Source organism: Sorex araneus, chromosome 2 (assembly GCF_027595985.1).
Source record: "Sorex araneus isolate mSorAra2 chromosome 2, mSorAra2.pri, whole genome shotgun sequence".
Classification (NCBI taxonomy): domain Eukaryota; kingdom Metazoa; phylum Chordata; class Mammalia; order Eulipotyphla; family Soricidae; genus Sorex; species Sorex araneus.
In genome coordinates, this window is record NC_073303.1 from 145,670,784 (window position 1) to 145,698,583 (window position 27,800).

A 27,800-nucleotide genomic window follows, 5' to 3' on the forward strand; every position below is an offset into this window, starting at 1 on the left:
TTTGCCTTCTTTAAAAGCTATCAAGATAATGACATATAGACCTGTTCTATACCTTATTTTTCTTGTTAATTGAAGATGGCAAAGGAGAACTATTTGTTTTGAAACATAGGATAAGAAATGGCTAAGGTCAGTTTGTCCAAATCTGAAATTTTCACTATTTGAAGTGTGTTTGGGGGTACAGATGCTTTCTTTTAAAATCACTTTGTCAGAGGGAACATTCCTTGGCGACTTAGACAAGGCAAAATCTAGCCCTCAGCCAGCATCAAATGAAGTTAGTAACAAAGCTAAATATTAAAAATGCATAGAGGTATTAAATTTGTCCAGAGAATCTTCTGAACATTGGGCATACTAAATTTACCCTTGAAAGAGCCAGAATTGGGGCCAGGGACATAGATCAGTGACCAGGACCTAGCATTCACAGGGACCTGAGTTCAACCTCTGGCCAACACAGGGCACTGCAGATACCCTATATCTGCAAAGGTTGTGGTCCTGGTCACTCCCAGTACCACTAGGCCTGTATCACTGCATCACTGGGTGCAGTCATTGAGCGAACCAACCAGTTTGACAGGTGTGACTGGCCCCTGGGCCTCTGAACATTGTTTTGGAGACCCAAAAGAAAGACAAAAAGCCAAAGTTCATCAGTTTGGCTCTGATTCACCAAAACTAGCTGAAATTTGTTGTGTGCCATATAGTAAAGCTCTTTACCAATTGCCGGTGCACAACACATCTAAGGAGAGATTGGAAGGCCCTACCTGTAGGGCAGCTGAGCAATCTAAGTGTGGATCATGGGTTGAAGGAAATGTTTTAAGTTTTTATTAAATTTTATTAATTAAATTGATGACTGTGACTAATCACTATGTATTGAAAAATACATCGTTCAGCTCAGAGAACAGTAGACCAAGAAAGAGGTTGGCGCTCTGTGCTGGGAAGTTTCAGAGCAGAGGGTACATCTTTGAGATGTTTATATGAGGTTGAGTCTCCTGTGTCCTGGACCACAGGTAACAACAGAGACTACCACTACTTGTCCTTTTAGAGCAGTCAGCCCCATCTCTACCTTAATTTGCTTTTCTGCTTCTCACACTGAAACTGGGTTGATTTTTAATTCCTTGTTTTTGATTTGCAGTTCCTAGATCATCAGTCCTGGCCTGGCCCTTCGTTTTACGTGAGTAAAAATGTTTCCTTTATATTTTTAAAAGGAACTGATGGACTTGGGAAATTTGGTGTTGCTTGTTGCGTTTTCTAGTCAATTTCGTTGTGGTTCTCGGCATTTCTTCACACTGTATTCACTTTGTCGTGTTTGTTTGGAGTCGGTGCTATTGGTGGTAGTAATAGTTGCTGTCTGCGGCTGCTCCTGAGAGGGTTGAAGAGATCAGCGGCTTTATCCACAGGCCTTATATAAAGACTGCCTTTCACTCGACCGCAGCTGCTATTTGCAAAGTCACTGCTCTTCTAAACTGCAGCCTACATTCTTCGGCCAGACACCAGCAACAGTTGGGCTTTTGCTCCACTGTCAATCAGTGTGCGATTATTTATTCTTCAGTTTTACACCCATCCCAAAGTCCACTCATTGCTAATTTTAGCTTCGTTATCAGAGCTTTTATATATTGACAGTGTTTCTAATATCCTTTTCCTAAGAAGTGCAAGACAAAAGTATGAGAATACAGCTTTTTAGGCTAACTTTGTGTGTGAAATTGTAAAATGCAGGGAGAAAACACACACCCACACATACACACCCCCACACACCTCCCACACACAAAAGTAACCCAGGATTACATGTGCCATGTACAAAGAGGTTTTTAGAACGTTTTGGGGTAAAGATGGGAACTCATTTGGAAAAATAAATTGATTTCAGATAAAAATAGAGAACATCTATTATGTAAAACCCAAACCAAGCTACACTGAGAATGAATTTGGATCAATATTACCTGGAGCTGCTTAAAAGAAGTTCTGGGGCAGTGAACCCAAATAATCAAAAGCATTACATGAGATACCCTTGAGAGATGCTGCAGGTAGTGGCAGTGACCTACTGTGACAAAATAAAAATAAATCATCAGGGTCCTTCCAACTGTTTCACTCACTGGTGAGCACTATCCTTTATCCACAGTCCTCCATCTTACTCCACCGCCTCCTTCTCATTCTCAGGTACTTCTGGTGCCGAAATCATTTGCACAGAAGGGGGCTCCCATGGCTCTTTTGTTTGCCTGGCTTCCACTAGCCTGTCTAGAAACTAGTTGCAAATATATTTAGGGGAGCAGAATTCTCCAAAGAATGCTAAGGCTAAAGTCTAAAGTGACAGTTATTTGACAGAGAAAGGAGATTGATTAAACTCCCTAAAGACTGGTGCTGTGTGTAATGCATTTATACAGCAGGGGTGGGTCCTCCCTGCCCCTGACAACTCTTGTTATTCCTTATTCACGGTGCTGATAGAGTGGGTCTGTCAATGCTTTGGAGGATGTGAATGTTTATGCTTCTGGTTACCACTCTCTAGCTCTCCAGCCCTACCTCAGTTACCTAGCACTGCATATTTTTCAGTCCCTCTGTCTGGGAAATCATTTTTGTTACAGTTCTTTTGTGTAAAAACAGTTCGCATAATAGCTCTGTGTCAGACAAGGCATTAATCCTCACATCACCAGGGATGAGTCAGCACAGTGCACTCCTGCCCGCACGGCTCAGCTATTATGACGTCAGCAGTGTAGGGCGAGCCTCAGACACAGGCATCACAAGGGACAGGAGACTTGTGTCATGGATTAGAAATCAAAGGGGAGACCTTTGAGGAAAAATAAAACAGAACAACAGAACTAAAAGGCTGTCTTTGGCTCATAGCAAAATGTGAAACTGATTCTATTCTACAACCAAACATCAGTCAAGCAGCTTCAAGAGAGACCCTAGTTCTAAACCAGTGATTAAACTGGGAAGATGACCTGCAAAGGGATGAGAACCATGTATATATTCACTGACTTCACCCACCTTTGTCCTAGGCTTCATGTTTGTGTGAATTGTTCCAAATCCCAAACTGTCTTTATTTCTATGGGGGACTCAGCCCAGGAGAGTTCTGCTATTCTCCAGTGCCACTCAGATAAAACTGATGCTTCCAGGGGTAGTACCACAGAGTCCATCAAGGGAAAAGAAAGGTTTTGTGGGTACAAATGAGAACAGTATCACCCACTACTCTGTCTCCTGGCACCTCATTGATGGCCTTCTGCAAAGACAGAGTTCGACCTGTTGAATCTTTTCCCCTTGCCACTGAATTTAGTTCCAATAAGATCTGAATTGACTGCAAGAATTTTCTGTTTCCTTACATTTTTTTTGCTTTTTTTTTTTGCCAGGTGTGTGGAGGGGGGTGGCAGGGGGGTGGGGAGGCACACCTAGCAATGCTCAAAGCTTCCTTCTGGCTCTGCACTCAGAAATTACTCCTGGCGGTGCTTGGGGGACCATATGGGATGCCGGGGATCAAACCTGGGTTGGCCGAGTGCATGGCAAACGCCCTACCCATTGTACTATTGCTCTGGCCCATATATACCCATACTTTTTAGCAGAATCAAAGCAACCTTCCATAACCTGCCATTCTGCCTTGAATAGGGCAGAACAGACTTACCCTATTTGATGAAACAGATTCTTACAAATCAGACCTTTAAGCAGTTTTGACCCAGATTCATTCTCATAATTATACCTTTTATTATTGGAAGTTACATGTTGACAGGTTGGAAAGTCACTACCTCAGTAACACTCTTAAAAATAAACAAAATTCTCCCATTTTTAAAAATCATATCATCCACCTCTCTCTCTCCCCCTCAGCCAAACAACGGTGCCAGTGATTACACATCAGAAACTGCCTTTGTGCTAGGGGTCTTCTCCCTTCCTTTGATTGCCAGCATACTCTTGTCAGCTATGATTATAGAAGCTAATGCTACCTACTGATAGGTCTTGATTAGTTAGCATGCTCAGTTCTTGATTTAGTTTTCAGTCAACAAACATTTATGGACCATTAGCCACTATGCTTGATTCTGGGATGTGCAAGATAAAAAATTAAAAAAATATTCCTCTATCCTTATTGTTAAGTCTCACGGTGTGGTCGGGGAAATAAGTCAATATAGTCTATAGTATTTGACTGGCACCAGAAAGTAAGCATATCAAAGATACATCAAGGGGGAAGGAAAAAGGAGTGCCCACCTGCGTGTGGAAACAGTGTCCAAGCTGGTTCTAAAGGTTTAAATAATTAACATACTTAAACAGATTGATGTAAAGTAAGTGTGTGGGGGAGGGGGAACGGGTGATGTGTAATTTTAGTGAAGGGTGAAAATGAGAGCCTGGTATCAGAGAGATTAAATTGAGGTCAAGGTCTTCTTCTTGCATGAACTCAACCCTGGTTCAAATTCCTGGCACAACATATGCCTTCCATGCACTGCCAGGGCTACTTCTGAGCATAGAGATGGGACTAGCCCCTAACCACTGAGCCAAGACCAGGTCCCTGAGCACCACCAGGTGTTCCCCAATAGATTTCAGGTGTCCAGCATCAAGCACAATGAAAAACATCTAAGATCTGAGACTGGAAAGTAAAGTGGATAGTAAGAGGTAGATCCTACAGGCCTCGTGGACCATGCAAAGGAGTTTGGACTGAATGTTACAGGCTTACAGAGGTTTTGAAAAAAAAATTACCAAATTTATGTTTTGAAAAAATAGTGTTCTGCTATTGGTAGAGATGGTGAAGTAAAAGGAGGAATCATAGATGAAAATTAAGGGGCCGGAGCGATAGTACAGTGGGTCAGGCATTTACCTCTGCACTCGGCGGATTCAGGTTCAATCCCCGGCATACCATATGGTCCCCCAAGCACCATCAGGAGTAATTTCTGAGTGCAGAGCCAGGAGTAACCTCTGAGCATTGCCTGGGTAAGACCCAAAAAGCCAAAAAAAAAAAAAAGATGGAAATAAAAGGCCTAAACTCTGAGGGGTGCAGGTGGCAGGAGAAGGCTATTTGGTTGTGTTGACAGAGACCGACATTTACATATTGCCAATGTATCTTGGACCAGTGCATAATCCTTGCCTACTAGGAGAAAGGCTTGTGTGTGGGGGGTCAAATTTCAGACCAAAAGACTTCATTATGGAAGCTTCATTTTACACCTTCATTTTAACCTGACCTCACTCTGAGCTTTTGCCTGCTGGTTCCCTAAACATGACTGCCTTCTCCTATAGTAGACTTGGGAATATGGCAGGCACATAGGGAGACATTCGCAGTCTTCTATTTCTCTTCTTTCATGTGAAAATGCAATAATTCTTTAGTAATGTCCTAAAGTCAATCATTGCCCCAATTTCTCATCATTTTTTCAATGCTGTCATCTTCTAAGGAGAATTTCCAATCCATTCAGCTGCACTGCAACTTAGGCACAGCCGGATGTTGAAACAATTCACTGTATTCATTTCTTCGTTCTGAATTAGAGTTCACCATAAGTGTGCTTTTCTCTTGTTCACTTTGGGCTGCCAGGACAATTTAAAGGAAATTTTCAACAGCTTATGTTTCGTGTACCATGTTCTTTTTTGCAAATGGAAGTAAATGTGTGGGGTTGTTTAAGTCTTCTCCATAATGATTTCTGGTTAAAAAAAAAGGGGGGGGGTTGAGAAGATGAACCAGACGTGTAGTAGGGACCCATTGAAAGCCCAGGTTCCCCTCCGATGACCTGAGTGCAGAACGTAGGCTGGTGATCAGATGGTCAATTATGTGTTTGTCAAAACACAGTGGGCTGCATTCCAGACTGCCAGCTTTGGAGGCCCAGCTTCTGCCAACCAAATGTCATCTGGGAACATGCAACACTGGGCACTGTGAAGGAGTTTGAAATAGACCATGCCACAGCCAACCTACTGCCAGTCTTATAGCACCAATATGGCATGCACAGCCGGGCCCCATGTTTCAGAGCTCAGGAATTCACTGTACTAAATTCAGGAGGTCAGATGGGTTCATGTTTTCAAAGCCTATGTTCTCTGCTTTGAACATTGTGACTTGCTCCTCAGCAATTTCCAAGGGATTTTTCCAGTCACATCTCTGTGGAAACCACTCTTTTTGTGATGGTTATGAGAGCCCTGTGAGTGTCCCAGAGGAGAAGGGAAAAAATAAACTTAACTCTGACAATGACTGTGACTCCAACAGAGGGATTCCAAGTCTTAGGAAATTACATTAAAGGTGCAGAGCTTTTAAAATATCAGGAACCACCTTGGCAACTCATAAAAAGCAGAAGGGCTTTGCCTATTTTATAAAGTGATTTGCATATACCTGCATAAATAATGTCCCCACCTGTACTTTTATGCATTTAGGTTGAATAAATTAAATTCAGTGATCTCTAAAATATTCACTGTCTTTCATTGCTCAGATACCATTTTCAGGACCCTTCTTCCTCATTTTATTCCTCAAGTAGTAGTGGCTATATTTTTTTCAATCTCCTGACTATTTCAGAGAATAAAAATACTGCAGACCAGGATACAGCAGCAAGTAACATTGCCTCCCTGTGCTTGCATTTCTCTTAGCCTTTCTACCTATAAGCCCATGAGTTCCATATGCTTTTTTTATAAAAGAAAATGAGGGAGTATTTGCTGTGATGAAAGCATAGTGCAAGGTTGAATTAAGCTCTGCCACCTCTACACTTATCTAGGCATGCACACGTCTCAGGGTATAGTCAATACTAGCTGTTTCTGTCTTTCACCACTACCCTGCCTCTTTGAAATCTTCTAGTCACTAAGTCATATCAATTAAAATAAACAAAAGACTATTCACTGAGCCAAAATCATGCATAATCATCACATAAGATATTATTAGTCATCATATATAAATAATTATATTTAGTGGGGGTTGAAGTACAAAATTCGGATGTAAACCTTATTTGCTCTTAAGTAAATTAAAATTTAATTATGAAATAATTGTGTTGTATGTAATGTATATGTAAGATAGTAATAATTTTTTAAAGAATAATATACTGCAGTAGATGCTAAAGGATTTCATTCATAAAAACGATCTTTGAGAAAAAAAACCTTTATGTGAAATTTATTTAACTCATAAAAATTACTGGAATACAAAATATGGAGAGAAAATAATAGTATTTTAAACAAAAGTGTAACCCTAAGAGTTAGAATCTGTTATTAAGATAGCCAACAACTAACATTTCTCTTTCTCACTCAAATTCTAAGCAAACCCATTTAAAAATCAAACCAGAAAATCTAATAGCCAGAGAACAATTTTTTTTAATAAAGCCTGATTTGAATGACATATCTTAGTATGCTGCTGATCTCCTTTCCTTTCATCTACACCTTGGAAAAGCATTCCCATGGGATTATTTGGAATGTGAAAGAGCAACACATGTCCAGTTCAGTAATTCCCTTTAGTCAATGTAGGAAAGTAAGGAGAAACATTAAACTCTTGCACTTACAAACTTAGGAACACTACACTAACAGAATATATTGCCTCCGTGTAGAAATATAAAAACTGAGACAAAAGGCTGGAGAGATAGTACAGCATGAAATGTGTTTGCCTTGTACATGGTTGACCCAACTTCAATCCCCAACACTCCATTTGATGCCCCAAGCCCCACCAGGAGTGACCTCTGAGTTCAGAGCCAGAAATAATCCCTGACTACAGCCAGCCTGCTGTACCCCCCCAAATAAAAATACAATGAAATTAAATAAATACTGATGCAAAAGGCAAGTTGTGCTAAGAAAACTTTCTTCTAGAGTCTTGGAGTCAAGTAGAAACATGGATACTGATGCCATTATCCAAAGTCTAGAATGTGGAAGAAACTACTGAGTGAGATGAAAATAAGAGTTAAATGAAACTCTGGCCTCTTAAGAGTAACATGAGATATCTTTGTGATAGATCCATTCTGTATCTTGACTGATAGTGAATATGCAGTATATAGGTGGAATAAAACTCAGAAAAGGATATACCCCCATATATTTCAAAACAAGCCATTCATGTTAACCCACATCCATCCTAAAATTAAGTTAGAAAATAACAAAGGAGTGCATACTGGAAGCTTGAGTTCAAGTCCTCATATATGTGCTGAGAGTTTCTCCTGGGTACCACTAGGTGTGACCACCCCCCGTCCAAAAAAAAAAAAAAAGAAAATGATAAAGTCCATCGTGTTGGTGAATTATTTGGAAGGAACAAAAGTAAGATGACTAATTTAGTAGATCAGATGAGATAATCTAGAAGAATGAGAGTGGAAGTGGAGAAAAATAAATACTGAAAGTTAATTCAGAAGTAAACTATCCTCAGCCTTCTTAGGGATTGAATGTGGACAGTGAAGAGAGGCAACCATGGCTCTGGTCTCATGCTTAGCAAACTTCATGGAGGACTGTGCTACTCATTGTTACATAAAACATCACAGTAAAACGCCAAAGAGGGATTTGGGTGGATGGAAGATTATTAGAGCTTTTTGAAAGATTAAGTCCAAGGTACTTTGCATAGAGACAAATGAGTATATTAAATAAGCAGCTGAATATATACAGCTGGAATACAGAAGCAAAATGAAGGCAAACGAAATCATGGGCATGGATAATACTGCCTGAGGAGAGGGTTAGATTGAGAAGAAAGCCCAAACTGAAACTTGAAGAAAAAATTTTTTATTAGTGAATCACCATGAGGTACAGTTACAGGCTTACAAATTTTCATGCTTGCGTTTCAGTCATACAATGATTGAGTACCCATCCCTCCACCAGTGCCCATTTTCCACCACCAAGGGTCCCAGCATCCCTCCCACCCCCCACCCCCACCCCTCCACCCTGCCCCGCCTCTGTGGCAGGGCATTCCCTTTTGCTCCCTCTCTCCTTTTGGGTGTTGTGGTTTGCAATAGAGGTATTGAGTGGCCATCATGTTTGGTCTGTAGTCTACTTTTGCACGCATCTTTCAACCCAAATGGAATCTTAATATTTACTCATTGGTAGATAAAAAAGATGCTGTAAACTAAGCACCAAAGAGCAGCCAAAAAGGTAATAGGAAAATCTGAAAACACAGAAATACAGGATGTTGCAAAGAGAGTGGTGGTCATTGGTGGAGTGCTACTAGGAAGTCAGTAATCTAAGGATTAAAAGTATAGACTAACATGGATTTGCTATTTACTATGGACCTTAGCCAAAGCTGGTTTGTTAGAGTGATAGAAGTAGTGATGTATTTGAAATGTGATAAGAAAAGATCGGGAGGTGAAGAAAAATAGGTAGCTAATGAGAGTAACTCTTAAACTTTTACTATAAAGGAAAGAAAAATGACCTGGTACATTTTCTTGGGAAGGGTAAGTGAATTTTTAAAATGATTTGGAAAAAAATAGATGTTGAAATTTTTCTACACTCATGGAGGAAAGTGTGTGAAGAGGAGTGATTCATTGTACGCAGTGAAGAAGAAGACTGGGTTGTTGGTCATATACGATTCCTGATAAGGCTTGAGATCTGAAATCTTGAAAGCAAGAGGAAGAAAAGAAAGATGAGAACTTTTCTACTAAGAGAGAAGAAAGATGGATGGGGACAGATCTAAACATATGTGTAGGTTTGGTACTGAAAGGTTGAGAGTTTGTACAGATTGTGAATCCTAGCAGATATGGTCCCATTCAGAATGGAGAGATGAAGAGTGGACAGTGGTGGAAGGGATTGGGGGCACAGTGTCTAGTGAGAGGTAACTGTAAACTAGGACCATAAACATTAACACACTGTTGTTATCATGATGCCTTTATGTCCAACTACAGTAAAAATTATTTGAACAAATTGAATGAAGGAGGAGGAGATTTAAAGAAAGTGGTGGTTTAAAATAGGATTTGAAAAGAAATGGAAGGCAAATTGACTAGAGAAGCAGAGCAGTATTTTCATTGGCAAATATTAATGCCTAAGTAAGGCTGGAGGGTTTGTTTTTTCTGTTTGAAATTTAAGTAACATTGCATGATCACATTATGTAAGTTTAGGCTATGCATCGTGAAATAAACCATATAACTACATTAAATGCAACACTCATAGTTTAATTTCATCTTTCACCATACAATTGTACCTTTTACCCAACCATGTTTTCTCATAACTACTAGTTTTTTGTTTTGTTTTATTTAGTTGTTTTATTTTTGTTTTATTTAGTTGATTCATATTTCCTTGATGTACCTCACAGAGCAAAATTCTATAATGTATTTATTTCTCCATCATTAATTACAACATAATATCTTCAAGGCCCATCCATATTATTGAAAATGGTAGGATTTCATCCTTTATATACCTCAGTAGTACTGTATTATGTTTGTGCTCTATATTTTTAATTCAATCATATGTTGATGGGTATTTATATAGTGTATAGCTCTTCACTGTTATGCATAGCACTGTAATAAACATGGTGTGTGTGTGTGTGTGTGTGTGTGTGTGCGTTTGTATAAAACAGCAGGTAGGGTGGGTTCTATTACTTCATCCCTCTCAGAGAGCCCTGCAAGCTACCTAGAGTACCCAACCCTCAGGGCAGAGCCTGGCAAGCTCCCCGTGGTGTATCCAATATACCAAATACAGTAACAATAAGTCTCACAATGGAGATGTTTCTGGTGCCCACTGGAGCAAATTGATGAGCAATGGAATGACAGTGATATAATTTGTATCCTTTTTTCAGATTAATGCCCATAAACAAGTTAATGAGATTGCATAGAATTTCTGTTTTTAATCTTTAGCAGCTCTCATAGTGCTTTTTGTAACTGACTACACCAAATTACATTCCCACCAACAGTGTACATCACCCCTGTCTTCATGTTTTTATGTACTCCCAAAATTTGTTGTTTCTTTTCTTTCACATAATAGCCATTCTCATCCTCATAGTTGCAAGGTAATATTTATGTTTTAATTTGTATTTCCCAAATGATAAGAGATGAGTATCTTTTTTATTTATTTGGGGCTTCATGTGACTATTGACCAATTAGGACTTTTGGAGAAGTGTCTATTTAGATCTTCTGCTTATTTTTGATTTTTGTTGTTGTTGTTGTTGAGGAGTTTGTTTTTAGTGTGATTTAATTTTATTATCCTCATTAGTATTTTGGTTTGGAGGCCATACCCACCTCTGCTCAGGGCTTACTCCTAGCTCTGCGCTCAAGAATCACATCTGGCAATGCTCTTACATGCAGGTATAGAATTAAGCTGACAGTATACAAACTATCACTTTAATTCCTGTGCTGTCTCTCTAGCCCTTTGTTGAGTTTTATAAGGTATTGTATTTTTTTAATCTTTACTTCTTGTCAGACGTACAATGTTCAAATAGCTTCTCATGTGCAGTAGGCTACCTTTTAATTTGGATGGTTAATTTTACCATGTAGAAGCCTTTTAGTTTGCTGTAGGCCATCTTGTTCATTTTCACTTTTATTGCCCTTGGAACCAATACCTCAAACATATCTCTAAGACCAACACCAGTGGCCAGACTGATGGTACAGTGGGTAGGAAATTTGCCTGCATGTTTATGACCGAGGTTTGACCCCTGGCACCCCATATGGTCCCCACGCCCCTTCAGGATCACTGAGTGCAGAACCAGGAGTAAATCCTGAGCACCCCCAAGTGTGTTCCCAAAACAAACAAAAAAGACCAACATCAAAGAGTGCGTATCACCTATGCTTTCTTTTTGAATTTTGTGGGCTTATGTCTTATATCCAAGCTTTGCTGGCACTACAATTTGTGTTACTTAAGGCACATCCAACTATAAGGCTCTTGAGGTATGTGTAACATAAACATATTGATCCATTTGCACTCATTTTTATATATAGCAAAAGATCATGGCCTTGTTTCATTATTTTGCATAACGCTGTCAAATGCTTACATATGAGTTGTTGTTTTTTGAATTTCTGGACTCTTGGTTCTGTTCCACTGATTTCTGTGTCTATTTTTATTCCAATAACATGCTGTTTTGATTAGTAATGCTTTGTAGTGTAGTTTGAAGTTGAGAAGCATGATACCTCCTTTCTGTTCTTTCATTCTTCTGAAATATTTTTGCTAACTTTTTTTAGTTCTAAGTAAATTATATGATTTTGCATGTTATTTCTGCAAATAAAGTTGTCAGGATTTTGATAGAGATTGCATTGAATTTATATATATCAGTAAGCTTTATCTCTTCGTATCTTTTATTTCTTTCAGAAACTGTCAGTTTTTAGTATACAGGTCTTACTGTTCTTTAGTTAAAGAGATTCTAAAGTATTTAATTCTTTATGGTAGAATTATAAATGGGATTATTGTCTTGATTTCTATTTCTGCATATAGAGCACAACAGGCTTTTACATACTATATTTTTGCCTGCCTCCTTACTGTAATTATTATTTCTGAAAACATTTTATTTCAGTCCTTAGGATTTTCTATGTATATGATCATGTCATCTGTGAATAGTAATAGTTTTACTTCCTTTTCAATTTGGATTCTTTTTGCATCATTTCTTATCTAACTGTGCTTGCTAGAACTTACAATCTTCTATTAAATGGTAGTGATCAGAAAGGGCATCCTTGTTTTCTGCTTCCGGCTCACGACTCCGGAAGTCGCCTCAGAGCCAGCGTGCGGGACTGTGCAGTCTTTGTGTACTCTCACCATGCATACCATGGCCAGGGCCAGAAAGTGCAGAAGGTGATGGTGCAGCCCATCAACCTCATCTGCAGATACTCGCGAAATAGATCTCGGGTTCAGGTGTGGCTTTATGAGCAAGTGACTATGTGGATAATGGGCCGCATCATTGGCTTTGATGAGTATCTGAGCCTCGTGTTAGAAGATGCAGAAGAGATTCACTCAAAAACAAAGTCAAGAAAACAACTGGGTCAGATCATGCTAAGAGGATATAATATTACTCTGCTCCTGAGTGTCTCCAACTAGAAACCATGGCTGAAGGGAGAAATCATTGAGAAGGCGCTGCATTGTGTTTTTTAGGTGTTTCTTTGGGCAAAGTAGCTTTAAAACATTTGTTCATATTGTTTGGATCACTGTTATGTTAAATCTGATGACAATAAATGCTGGGGTATTGTTTCTAAAAGAAAAAAAGAAGAGAAAGGGCAGCCTTGTCTTGTTCCTGATCTTAAAAGAAAGGATTTAAGTTTTTATTATTGAATATCATGTTGACTGTGGAGTTGTTGTATATGACCTTTATTATATTATATTGATAGAGTTGTCCAATACACATTTTATTAAGAGATTTGTCATCAAAGAATGCTGAATCGCTGAATCTTTTTAATGCTTGTTCTGTATCTATTGAGATTATCATATGATTTTTTTCCCTTCCTTTATTGTTGATGTGGCATATCACACTTACTTATTTGCATATGTTGAACCATCCTCACATTCCTGGGATAAATTCTATTTGATCATAGTGTCTGATTCTTACAATAAATTACTAAATTAAGTCACTAAATTTTGTTGAGAATTTCCCATCTCTATCAGACTTTTTGGTCTATGTTTTCCTTTTTTGTCATTTCCTTGTATAGTTTCAAAAATAAGATACAGTTGACTTCATAAGAATGTTTTTGGAGGCTTTTCCTCCATTTCTACTTTATGGAAGAAGTTGAGAAATATGTATTTTAATTCTTATTTGAAAGTTTGGTAGAATTAACTAATGAAGCCTTATGGTCCTGCACTTTTTGTTTTTCTGAAAGGTTTTTGATCACTGTTTCATTTCCTTACTCATTATGGATCTGTTTAACGTCTCTGTTTCCTCCAACAAAATTTTTTTGCCTACACCTAAAGGAACTAGAACAATTAAAAAACAAAACCGAATGTCAGTAAATGGGGAGACAATAAAACTTAGAAGATAAATTAAGAAATAGAGATTCCAAAAAGACAAATAAAAAAATTAACCAGGTGTTAGTGTTTGTCCTTTGATAAAAAAGGCAAGATAGACAAACCTTTACCAGATTTATGAAGAATTTAAGAAAGAAAACACCAATAAAGTCAGAACCCAAAAAGAAATTACAGCAGATATTATAAAATGCAAAGGATAATGAAGGTATATTATAAACAATCATGTGGTAGCAGTTTCTATAACTTAGAAGAAATGGAGAATATCTTAGAAACATAAAAGTATCCCAAGACTGAATCTGGTGGATTCCCATTTTGACTTGTGTGAGTTTCATTATCAGTTCAGTCACAAAAATGGAAATTCAGAGGACATTTTACTTTGAGTTCAAATTAGGGTGAAGTTTTACTAGTACGTGTGAAAATCAAGAGTTAAAATTTCTTTTAGTTATAGCCATGATAAAAAGTTTCAGCTCAGTTCTTCATACATTGATGAGTGCCTAACTTGATCCCAGGCACTTATGTATTGTATATGATACATAAACTGAATTTCATGAAGTGCCATCTCTTTTCTTGAGCAGCTCATAGTCTGAGGAAATTTGAAAGATGCCATCTGACCCAAAAGGCCAGTAAAAGATTGGATAAGCTCTTCCAAAAGACACAGAAACCCATATCATTCTTTGTTTCCCCTTCCGATTGCTTTTCTTTCCCAACTTCCCATTACACAGTTATTGTTTTGCCTATTCAAAAAAAAAGAGTCTGCTCTGTCTATTGTCAAGCCTCTGTTATGCATCACACATACATGAGTGATGACTGATTTCTGCTTTCTTCATCTTGCCAAAATCTGATCCTCAAAAAAAATTCGAAAATATACGCCTAATGTGGTATTGGTATTCTGAGTTTTCTCCAAAATTTAAGAGTTAACATCTCACTATATAAAAAAGGCCATTTATTTGAAAGAGGGGGCAAGAGAAGAGTAGATCTATGAGATAGAGCAGGGAAAGAAAGGTAAAGGAACTAATTGCCTACATAAAATCTTCGGAGTAGAATTCTCTTTATTATTGAAGGGAACTTACATTTGAAATAAATAAATTAATCAAGAGTCCTAATGGTGACTTACAACATCAGCCTCTAAAACCAGCTGCCAAATCTGAAATTAGACATGAGTACTATAGGCTAATTGAATTATGACTGCTGGCAATACAAACTATGATGAAGACCTAAAGAATTTGGATGTCTGTTCTTTTCAGTAGAAGTGGAATTCCTACTCGGATTTATTCTAAGCATTATAAAATGGTGACTTAGGAAGAGGTGGTAGCAATGATGACTTTCCTTTATTGGAACACATTCCATTCCGCTAAATTCTCTTTAGGAAATGACTTTAGGGCCATTCGACTCAAAACTAAATTGCAGGCACATCTGGGGTAAAATTCAGCAGCTGTTGAGCAAAGCAGCTGTATTTTTTTAATATTTGCTTCTTTCATGATTCTATAATTCACACTTATTGTAAAATATTAAGAAAGTATAGAGTAAGGAGAAAACATCCATAATCCCACTGCACAGAAACAACTATTATTAACAATTTTTTCAGATTACCTTCTAGTCTCTCCTCTGGATTTTATCGTAATTGATTATAAATGAAATATGTATGGTTTTCTCTATTTTTAACCGAATATTATAGAACATGTTTTTCTCAGTCTAAGTAAGAACACTTTAAACATTTCACATTAGGGATTTTCCTAACTATGTCCTATCTCTATATATTTGAGTTAGTTTCAGTATTTGTCCTTTATAGCCTTTAAGACTGGGTCTGCAATTTTAGTACCTGACATTGTCTAACTTGGAAGACACTTCCCACTATATTATAGTTGACATAATCCATGTTAATGAATTTAGATGCATTATCTTTTTGACAGCTACATTGTACTCCAGTATATCGATATTTTAATGACTTAGTTCCTTACTAATGAACATTTTGAATATTTGGAATTTTTGACTTAATAATGCTACAGTAACTAACTTTTTACACATGTGCATTTTTCAGATATATAGTCCTTATTGTATATCTCCTTAAGACAAATTTCTTGTAATGAGTGTCTAAGTAAAATGTATCTGTTGCTAAACAGTATTCCATAAAGTTACACCATATTACACTTCTACCAACAAAGAAACCATCCATTTCTCATTTCACTAATTTTGATTGTTAACCTTTATCATTTTTGCTGTACAAGTGAGTATTTTTATGTTGGAGTAATGAGTGGGTTTTTTCTAAGCATAAAACCCAAGTCAGAACATAGAGAGGAAAAATGTTGATTTTTTTTTACTGAAGTGAGTAATCACTTTGATCTTTTATATATATAGTGAGAGAGAAAGGTTTGGGGCTCATATCCAACTTATCCAACTATGTGCAGGGCTTACTTCTGGTTCTATGCTCAAGAATCATTCCTGAAGGAGATAAAAGGACCTTATGTGGTGCCGAGGATCAAACTTAGGTTGGCCACATGCAAGACAATCAGCTTACCCCTGTACTATTAGTTCAGCCCCAGAAAATAATTTTAAATGGTGAAACTTTGTGTGAATTATTTTCAGTTAGCAAAGGGAAGGTGACTAACACAAGGGGGGAAAAGATTGAAAATGGCAAAGAGAAGTCTAATAAATATTTGCTTGTCAAAGCTTGCTCCTTTACTGCAAAGACAAGCTTCCCAAACTCCTGCCAGGTCACCTCAAGTGCAGTGTCATATGCTTTGATAGCAACATCCACCTTCACACTGCCCTCTGGGGGAATGTTGTACAAAACAAAACACCCATCAGATAGCTTCAGGGTGTGTGTGTGTGTGTGTGTGTGTGAGAGAGAGAGAGAGAGAGAGAGAGAGAGAGAGAGAGAGAGAGAGAAAGAGAGAGAGAGAGATGGGAGGTGGGGATTAGCATGTCTCCTGCTTACACATATTTATGTTTATTTGGCATCACCAGCCCTCAAAGGGGCAGACTAATTGCTCACTTGCATGAATGTAAAAATGATCATCTGAGTTCCTCCATCCGCCTCCAGAATCAGTCAATTATTGGGAAGGGGAAGTAGACACTGGCAGCGTTGCCTGATTCGTGTCTCAGGGACAGTATTGACACTCTTCTTCTACCAGATGTAGATAGAGATTTCTGGGTGTTCTCATAAATAAAATGCTAGAGGCCATGTCATCAGTGTCCTCCACCTTTCCCTCTTTCTCTCTGGCCCCCATGTGTATTGCTACATACTTAATGAAATGGAATATTTTTCAACAACTTCAGAGAAAAGTGAAAGACGCTAGAGAGGCAGAAATGCCAGAGTGACAGCGTCAGGCCCTGCCTCCAAAGTACAAACTGTTACAGGGCCTGTGTTCGGGGTAACGCAGTGTCTGGACTCTCAGAGTAACCCCTGAGTCTTTTGGGATAGGAGTTCTTGTGCGCACTGAGTGGTAATTGGAGCATTCCCTCATTATAAGAAATTCATTTGCAGATGATAAGAGATGACAGGTGCTCCAGGGCATTTGTTCTCCAACGGTAATAGGAAACTATGTTCGTAAAAGTCATGTAGGTGACTTAAATCCTAAGACAGTGTCCAAAAGACACAAATATGAGACAAATTGTGGTAAAGACAGAAGAGGAGCCCCCTTAGACCAACCACAAATAAAGACAAGTGATAAGAACCAGTTCAGGTAAAACGCATGATCTTCAAGGCTGGAACTGCCCAGAAGGAGTGAGAATGCAGAGAAGAGTCTGGCTTTAGGGTCTCCCATGCCTCAGTTAGAATACAGACAATTGACTCAATCTTTCCAGGACTCAGAGCTTTTTCCTCATGACACTTCTTAGAAAACATCATGTTTTATACACCTGAGTTTGGAGCGGAACTTAGACTTAGAAGTCAAATGGGGACACAGTAATGAAAATCAGCACTGAGTTTCATTAGCATGAGTGTTCTTCATGTTCTTTCTAACCATTTTTTTCTTCCCCAAACATGGTTCCAAAGTGAATAAGGATGTTTATATATCATAAATAACATGATGTATTTACTATATGTACCACTGTATAGTAAGCTCCCCGTGGCATATTCCATATGCCAAAAGCAGTAACAACAAAGTCTCATAATGGAGACGTTACTGGTGCCCGCTTGAGCAAATCGATGCACAACGGGGACGACAGTGCTACAGTGCTACCACTTTATGGTGTTATATAATAGGATATATAAAATATGGCTATACATAGCTTAGCAGGTAAATAGAATAATTGATATTATATATTCAGCCAACTCATGCAAAGACTCTATTAGGACCCTTGCAGAAACATATTATTTGCACTGATAAAATGAAGATACTTTTCTTTTATTTGTCTTCTATTATGTATTATTTTTCTACTATTTTCTGATGCCTTACTCTTCCTAATATGGGGCTGTTGAAAAAAAATTAAGTGTACCTACCTTATTATCCCAGAGTACCTGTTCCAGATACTAATTTAGAATGAGTTATCTTGCCTCTTGCTTTGTAAGCAAAAGTGGATTCTGCTTTTAGTTATATGTTCTAGGCTTTTTTTGGTACATAGACAATAATTATAACCCTTAATTTAAAATCAACCCTATATTTTAGGTAAGGAAGGCATTTATCTGGTGACTGAATTTGAAAAAAAATTTACGTCTAACTCCCAAACAATGCCCTAGTAAGAAATGTGATAAGAAGTCTCTAGTTAGAAACAGCTTTCTTGGATTATTTCCCATGCTGTCTTCTGTCATCACTATGTTTGAATATCTCATTGGTTCTTCACCAATAGGGAGTTTTTCCTAGTAGTTTCCCACTAGTAGCTTTACGCAGATACATGAAGCATGTGTTAACTACAAATCTACGTATTAGCTACCCATCTTTATAGCAATTTATAACCAGTTACCATTCCTATCACTCATTTAGAAGCATCACCAAGGCCAGCCACTTCAAAGTAGACTGTGTGCTCATCATTCCACTCTAATCTCTGGCCTATCTAGAAAAAAGAGTTTTAGAAATATATACAGACATTCAGAAAACAATTTCAGAAATCTGAACCTTGGTACAGGAATTCAGAGAAATCTGATCGACTCTATTCTCTGGAATTTTTCCTTTCACCAACACAACAAAGAGCTACAGTCAAAACACTTTTAAAAATTCCCTTTGAGCCATTTTAGTATTAGATTTTAGTTTATTACTTCTTAGGAAATGGGGGATTACATTTAATATCTAGATAAATGCTTTTACCTAATAGGAAATCAGTGTGTAATTTTTTACTGCTGTGACAAAACAGTCTTGTTAAGGGCAGACTCATCTCCACTGTGGAGATGACCAAAGGACGGGGACCTTATTTAAAGGGGAGGCAGAAGTTCTTTGGGCAACTTCCCCAAAACAGGTGCAGACTCTGAAACACAAGGGAGTACAACTAAAACTAGGAGGGTGGGGACTACAGAGAGCATTGTGCTCAGAGACAGTCCCAGCTGCCCTAAAAGAAGTTCATCCATCATTAAGATGGAATAAAAAAGATGTGCTTCAGCACTTCATCCACTTCTTAGGTCATGGAGGAATTCAGTTTCGTTCATCTTTTCGAAAAATTCTTTTAATAAAAATAATTTGATCTAATGAGCTGGAATGATAGCACAGCAGGTAGGGCGTTTGCCTTGCACGAGGCTAACCTGGGTTCAATTCCTCCGTCCCTCTCAGAGAGCCCAGCAAGCTACCAAGAGTATCTTGCCCACACGGCAGAGCCTGGCAAGCTGCCCATGACATATTCGATATGCCAAAAACAGTAACAACAAGTCTCACAATGGAGACGTTACTGGTGCCCGCTCCAGAAAATCGATGAGCTTGGGATGACAGTGATACAGAGGTACAGTGAACTTAATCTAAGCATAAAGATTTCCCTACACCACAGTTGAATTATTTTCTGGGAAAATTATACCCATTGGAAAAACATCAACTTAATGACTTGCCTAAAGATTCTGGAAAAAAAGACTGAGTAACCCAGAGGGAGTGCCCACTGTGACAGTTGGTATAGAGAGAGTGTCTGCTGTGGACAGGAGCTATGGAGAGAGAGCCCAAGGTGGACAAGAGCTAGAGAGAGAGAGAGAGAGGGCCCACTGTGGACAGGAGACTTGAGCATCTTTCAAAATTAGTCAGACCCCAAAATCTGTCATTTATTTTTTTCCTCAAAAGTAGATGACTGGGGGCTGGAGCGAAAGCACAGTGGGGAGGGTGTTTGCCTTGCATGAAGCCAACCCAGGTTCGATTCCCAGCATCCCATATGGTCCGCTGAACACTGCCAGGAGTAATTCCTGAGTGCAGAGCCAGAAGTAACCCTGAGCATCGCCAAGTGTGACCCAAAAAGAAAAAAAAAAAAGTACATAACAGAAAACTTAAAGATCAGTGTTTTTCAGGTACTCTACAACTACCTTTTTCTCTGTCTCAGACATCACCGCAGCCCCATATAAGAGCCCTTGCATATATAGACACACACACTCATAATCCGTTGTTCTGGGGAGGTTTCTTTGCCTCTTAGATGCATTACAAATTTGTTTTTAATGGTGTCTATCTGCATTCCCACAAAAATATTTCTTGAGCTTAACTGGCTCCCACAGCATTTTCTGGGTGAACATTTAATATGTTTTAGCTTTACTGACTGAAGATGGAATCAGGGACATCTACCTGCACACGACTATGCTCTGGCTCTTGCCGTTGCCGAACTTAATGTATGTATCAGTAATGAAAATCTTAATTAAGAAAGCTGCATCATTGTCCGTGAACACTCATTTTTCTCCCCCTGCAAAGCCCTTTGTGTACAGCAGTATATACCTGGTCCAGACTGACACAGCCCTCGAAGAGCTTGTCTGGCAGATCTCTTGATTATTAACAGCTAGCGAATGACAAAGTCTCGCTCTCCTTTTGTCTTGAAACTGAGGCTTGGAACAGCAGAGCACACAATGTACTGTAGGGTTTGTTTGTGTTTTTTTTTAAACTTGCTTTTATTACGTTGGTGGATTTAAAAATCCGACAGTGTTGATCAAAACTAATTTAGGTAACTTAGAGTTGCCAAAACACTAGCAGATGCATATTTACACATATACTCTCAGAGCAAAGTAATTTTCCATATAGAAATAATGCACAAGAATAAGAAGGTACAATTTTGAGCTTTGTGCCCATATTTTTGCTGCCTCGGGCCTCCAGAGCTTGAAACCTGCCACATCTCTTCTGATGTGGCCTTAGTTATTTATTTTTCTTCTCCAGTTTACATGTGTTAATTTGTCATTGGTGCAGAAAGAAAAATAGTTTGGAATCTGGACTAATTTTAGGCAGACAACTAACTGTATCCATAAAAACTTAAAAGTGTTATTAAAAAGCTCTTTTGAAAAGGTGCCCTATGTTTTGTTTATGAAGTGTGTCCAATTGTAACGTTTCAATAATTTCCAAATCACAGTTCCTAAAATAAAAAGTTAATTCATTTTACACTTTTAATAAGGTTCCAGAAGGGCCAGAGAGATAATACAGCAGGTAAGGTGCTTGCCTTGCATGCTTCAGACCAGGGTTTGATCCCTGCACCCCATCTAGTCACCTGAGCCCAGGAGTGACTCCTGAGCACAGAGTCAGAAGTAAGCCCCGAATGCGTCTGGGTGTAGCCCAATTCCCCTCATTCCAAATTTTAAAAAAATTTAATGATCTTAAAAAACTCAAAGAACTTCACACTGAGAAAAAAAGGTGGCGGGGCGGGGAGGGGCACAGTGATAGTACAGCGGGAAGGGTGTGTGACTTGCCGGCAGCCAATCCAGATTCTATCTGCCATATCCCATATGGCTACCGAGCTCTACCTGAGTGCAGAGCCAGGAATAATCCCTGAGCATCGCCGAGTGTGCCTACAAACAAAAGTATATAGAGGAATCCCTACTATTAATTCCATGATTATGGCCGTGGCCTAAATGAGAAGACAGACTCATTCTTATTCACTGTGTATTATTTAGTATTCTGCATTTCTTAAGTCTGTGGTTTACTATGTTACCCATTTTCTGGAAGAGCAATATAAATAATTGAACTGGGCTCAGACATACACTTATATAACACTTTCTACTAGACTAGAAGAACTCACCCACCTAAAAGTCTAGTAATAAATATTTAGAGCCCGCTGCCTTCTGATTGTATGTATACTGTCCTCAGGAGGGGGCCAGGCACACTGGCTGCGGTGATACCAGTGTGCTCTATTCATCAACTGTACCATGTACAACTTTAATAAGCATGCGTTGGCTCATTTATTTTCAAAATTACTCAAAGTAGGGTATTGTCAGTCTTTTGCATATCTGAAGAATGAGAAAATATGTGCATTCTCACTGTGTCTGTAGGAACTATATTGATTTTCACCAATAAGAAGCTTTCTCCAGTAGCTCGTCCACCAATAGCTTTATCCAAATGCATGAGAAATGTGCTAACAGGGAGCCCATACCCAATCTATCCACCTATTTATAATGAGACATTTCTTCATCATCTTCTTACCACCAGTCATTAATATCACTCATTTTGAAGAGATCCAGAAGCCAGCCACATTATTATGGGAAAGTCCTTATTATGAAAACCTTATTTGAAATATTCTGACATTAGTATCTTGTGGCTGCACTCAGAATTTTTAATTAATGTTACCTGTGAAAAATAAATAAAAATATATTTATGGCTTTGTACTAGAACCTTAGTGAGAGGCTAGAAGAGATGCTGTCAGAGCTCCTGGTTACTAGATAAGAAATGTTGTGACTGTGTTGTTTGAGTCTGTTCTCCTTTGTAAAAACCATCTGGTCAAACTTGCCATAAATCCTAAAGCAAATGTGAAGTAATTGGCCTAGAAATATATCACGAGTGTATCGTCTCAGGTCTAAGGTATATAAACATCAATAGTATTTGTAGATAGAATAAATGAATTACAAGTGAATAAGGGAAAGAATGAATTTTAGTGGAAATTCAAAAACTGAGCCAGAATATCAGTTACTTTCCTTATTTGGAAGACATGCTGGGTTAAAAATTTGAAGTGGTCCAAATTTCCAGATTTTAATTTTCAAAAATCCGAGGGATAAAGCATACAATAGAGGGGCCGAACTGATAGTACAACAGATAGGAGACTTATTTTGCACTTGGCCAATCCAGGTTTTGTTCCAAATATGGTTCCTCCAGCCTTCCAGGAGTGATCTCTGAGTCATCAGAGTCAGCCCTGAGCACTTACTCTGCCAGGTGTTCCCCCCTCCAAAACAAAGAAAAAGCACTGTCACTGTAACTATCATCCCATTGCAAATTGATTTGCTCGAGCAGGCACCAGTAACATCTCCATTGTGAGACTTGTTGTTACTGTTTGGGGCATGTTGAATACACCACAGGTGTGTTGCCAGACTCTGCCATGCGGGTGAGAGACTCTCAGTAGCATGCCAGGCTATCAAAGAGGGATGGAGGAATCGAACCTGGGTCGGCCACATGCAAGGCAAATGCCCTACCCTCTGTGCTATCGCTCCAGCCCAAGGAAAAAGCATTCAATAAAATTACAAATAATGTTGAAATTTAAAATTTGGATATACTTATTACTTTTTGTCTCAGAAACATGTGCACATGTGTGTATTATCCATATGTGTGTATGAAAAGCAACTGCATCACAATGTAGAGTAAATGTTCTATAGCACAGTGAGTAGGGCATTTGCCTTGTATATGGCCAACTCGGGTTTGATTCCACCGCCCTTCTTGAAGAGCCCGGCAAGCTATCTCGCCTGCATGGCAGAGCCTGGCAAGCTACCCGTGGCATATTCGATATGCCAAAAACAGTAACAACAAGTCTCACAATGGAGACGTTACTGGTGCCCACTCCAGCAAATCGATGAGCAACGGGATGACAGTGATACAGTGTGATACAGTTATTAGCTAAAATGTTAAAAATACTTACTAAAGTGGACTGGTTAGGAAAATATCTTTCTCATTCAGTATATTACAATTTGCTAAAAATTGAAGAGTAACTGGGCTTGTTAAAATGAGAGGTGGTGGGGCTCACTCAGGGTTGGGACATGTCCCTCGCAGGGGTGATGCCATGAAGTAGATCCCCTGTACCACGTCATATCCCAAGTTCAATGCTAGCAGCCCCTGCCTTTGGGATCCACAGAACCACCAAAACCTGTCTCAGTACACTACAACCAAGTTGTGTATGAGAATAACACTAAAAAGTAAACAGCTTCCAGTAAGCTCCACAACCAAGTGTATGGTATTCCCCCTCTCCCCAGTCATCATGACATCTACAACGATGGAAGGGAAGGGGTGGGGGGGAATTGCTTTTAATAAATTAAAACAGCAGTTGGCAGACTGCGGATTTGCCTTCCTTTTACCTCTCTGCTCATCCCTCACTGCCTTCCCTCATCATTTTTTGTCTTATTTGCCATCGTTTGTTGTAGCAGTTATGGCCCAGATAACAAGATGAAGGATCAAGGAGACCCAGGCCAAAGAAGTACCAAAAGAAGCACCAAAGAAGAGTAAAACATCTTTCAAAAGTATAGAGCTGACTCTTAGGGTATTCTTCAGTTAATACCTGGTTACCCTTAGCTCTCACACACAAAAATATATCCATTAATAGTGTTAGATGCGATCCTGTCAGCAGATGTATACACTAACTTGCAAACCATCATATTTACAGTAATACTTCATGAGATGTGGAGCTGGGGCTTTAGTATAGTGGGTAGGGCACTTGCCTTGCAAACCGCCAGCCTGAGTTCGACCCCCAATATCCCATATGTTCCTCCAGCCCACCAGGAGTGATCCCTGAGCACAGGGCTGGGATTAAGCCCTGAGCACCACCGGGGGTGGCCAGTATCCACCCAAAAAATCATGAGACAGCCACGAGGCAGTATATAGTTTGTTGTGTGTAAACGCTTGTGTCTTCCTTATTTTAAAACTAGTACCTCTGACATAGTAATAACATTTCTCTTTATGCAAACCTCTATACATAAAATGGTTTACATTTTAAAACAAACATGTTTTTGAGTTTTATCCAAATCCAAAAGAAAAAAAGGCATCTGAAAAATTTAACAGCTGAAAAACACTTTCTCCTTGCTGGGAAAACTTAAACCTTGCTAGGCTTTATGCTACTTTAAAAAAAAAAAAAAGACAACTCACTTCTGTGCTGAGAACTAGCATGAGAAATTTCAGCATGAAAGGTTGTTGGAAGTTTTTTTCTTCATGGAACTAAAACCAATCATTCATTGAAAAGTTATGCTATACAATGCGTATACTTTTTCAGGAACAAATAGAATTTATTCTAGGAGCATCTTCTGAAAAATTATGGGGGAAGTTAAGTGGTGATGCAGTTTCCGAAAGCAAGTAAAGGATCTCTGTACCATCAAGGTCTCGCACAGGCACTAACCCTGAGGTGGCTTGAAAAGCCTCCAGGTATTTATTACTGGCTCTTCAATCCTTACTTAGCCCAGGAGATCTCAGAAGGGAAGTATGGTTCTGTATTGCTTTTTGGATTTCATTGTCTATTTGTTTTCATGCTTCAATCAATGCTCTGTTACCTGCCATTATGACCCCCATGCATTTGCTGAACAGTTTCTGAAATCAAAACAGATTCTGTAGCTGTATTTCTATAGAAGCTGAAGCATGCATAAGAGTGCGTGGAGCTAGAAGCATACATACATACATCCTCGTGCTAATACTGAGCCTGGATGTACAGACAGATTCAGGGAAATGGGGAAGAGGAAAAGTAGTCTGGATTTGCTTTTTTTCTTTTTTCAAATAGGAAAATACAACTCAGGCAAAGTCTTAGCGCCCAAACTCCTGACACTGTATATATGTAGAAATGACTTTATGAAGAAAGCCCCCACTCAAGTACATTCCTCTCAGTACTCTCCTTGGCACTATGAAATTTGTTTAAATATCCTGACTAATTTTAAAGAATAGTACTTTCTTGGGGCTGGGTGATTGCACAGCGGGTAGGGCGTTTGCCTTGCACTCGGCTAACCGGGGTTCCATTCCCAGCATCCCATATGGTCCCCTGAGCACCACCAGGGTTAATTCCTAAGTGCAGAGCCAGGAGTGACCCCTGTGCATTGCCAGGTATGACCCCAAAAAAAGCAAAACAAAATAAAAATAAAAAATAAAGAATAGTACTTTCTGTAGTCATTTCAGGGTCGTGGATAGAAGAGACAATATCCGTCTATTATTTACAGGGTAGATTTTAAGAGAAACAAGCCTTTCCTTGAAAACAGACTTAGATATTTCAAGAGCTCCTCAGAAAAATTTTTCAGACCGTCTGTGCTTCAAATTGAGGCAGTTTGCATCATGTTTCAGTACCACTGAGTAACAGGCTGGCAAATTCCCTGCTTTCCTATTCACCAAATTTCAAAATAGAACTCACAAAAAACCCCTCCTTCCTTCCCACCACCCCACAAAAAAATAAACACCCCACTCTGCCCCCCACCTCAGGGAGGAACAAACCAAAAAAGAAAAAAAAAACTTCAGTAACTAGAGCCAGCCCTCAAAGACAAATTCCCAGCTGTAGCTATAGCGCTTTGCTGAGTACTGTGAGCTTGCTAGAGCTGGCACATTTTTTATAATACAGATGCATAAATGTGCTGTCTGAGGCATAGAAGTCGCAGCAACCCCTTTTGGTGTTTTCTCCCTAGAGTGTGCTGCCCGCGAGTAGCCTTCTCACGCCCGAGAAAACAGTCTTCCTTGGCTAGATGACTTATTTTTTAATTATAATATCCTGTGACTTAATTTTTCTTAATATTTGTATAAAAACACCTTTTCCAGACTTTCACAGTCTTTTCAAAATTCAGACTTTCATACGCTCTCTTTGGCAGATAGTTCACATATACAATTATATATTTCGGGTGAAATATATATATATAGAACACTTCAGAGATTTTTTAAAGGGTGTGCATGTATGTATGTATGCTTGATGATGAATTATTTCACAGTGAACATAACAAAATCAAACCAATAGAAAGTAAGTGTTCAAAGTCAAGATGAATATTACTTTTCATAGATCGTGAGCTATACATGCTTTAGAAGCTGTTGAGTTAGTTTTCTGGGACTGGAATGATAGGACAGCTGGTAGGGCATTTGCCTTACACTTGGCCAACCTGGGTTTCGTCCCCAGCACCTATATGGTCCCCTAAGCACTGCCAGAAGTGAATCCTGAGTGCATACTCAGGAGTAACCTCTGATCGTCAAAGTTGTGACCCAAAAAAGTCAAAAAAAAAAAAAGGACTGTTGATTCTATGGAGAACATTCTTCTCTAAAATTGTCTTCTAGAATAAAGTTTTTGAAATAAAAAACACTGATTAAAATTAGAGAAAGAAAAATATATTTGAGATCCAGGTGACCTTCCAAAATTGAGCCAAAATCATCTCCAACCACCAAATGTGTTTCGGCGGGATGGCTGATGAGTAACACAGGTCTGTTTAGAACAGAAGAGAGTTCGAAGTCCAGAAGCTCGGGATGAACTCCAGGGTTTCAGAGCTATATTTGAGAACAGACTCTGCCTGCTTCTTTGCAGGGGAGTCGGGTTAATTAATCTTAAAGTCTCAATTTCCTTAGCTATAAAATAGGATGGTTATAATAATTGCTTTAGCAGACTCTTGTGAAGATTAAATGAGATAATATATAGGATGCACTTGGGCCAATATGAGCCCCATAGAGCATGTTCCATAATGGAAGTTAGGAATATGAATTACTTTGATGGTATCTTTGGTATAAGTGCCTAGCCTAGAGCTGGATATGATGCACACTTCATTATTTTTGGAATGTTTCTTGGTGTATGCATGGTGATTTTTTTTATAGCCACAACTCATGTAATGTGTACCCAGCACTGTGTTCTTTCAAGGTTATTTTTTTTTGCTTGCGAACATTATTCTATGCTTTGTGGAAAGTGTTGAGCATCATCTCAAAGAATCATTACGAGCCCTATCAGTATGTTCTCCTTATATTGCCCACTTTTCAGATAAAGAAACCGAAGCTGAACGTACCTGGCAGTTACCCACATAACTAGGTGATGATGTGGTCTTTGAATCAGCTAAC

General features: G+C 38.8%; 1 protein-coding gene across 8 annotated transcripts in view; it reads left to right on the plus strand.

Moving 5' to 3' along the window:
- The window catches only part of ZBTB20 (zinc finger and BTB domain containing 20), an 897,756-nt gene that overhangs the window by 689,681 nt on the left and 180,275 nt on the right, over positions 1-27,800 (plus strand). For all 8 annotated transcript variants that reach the window (XM_055125915.1, XM_055125914.1, XM_055125917.1 and 5 more), the window contains one exon: positions 1,124-1,162. The gene's annotated coding sequence lies outside the window, so the exon portion shown is untranslated. The remainder of the gene's footprint in view (positions 1-1,123; positions 1,163-27,800) is intronic.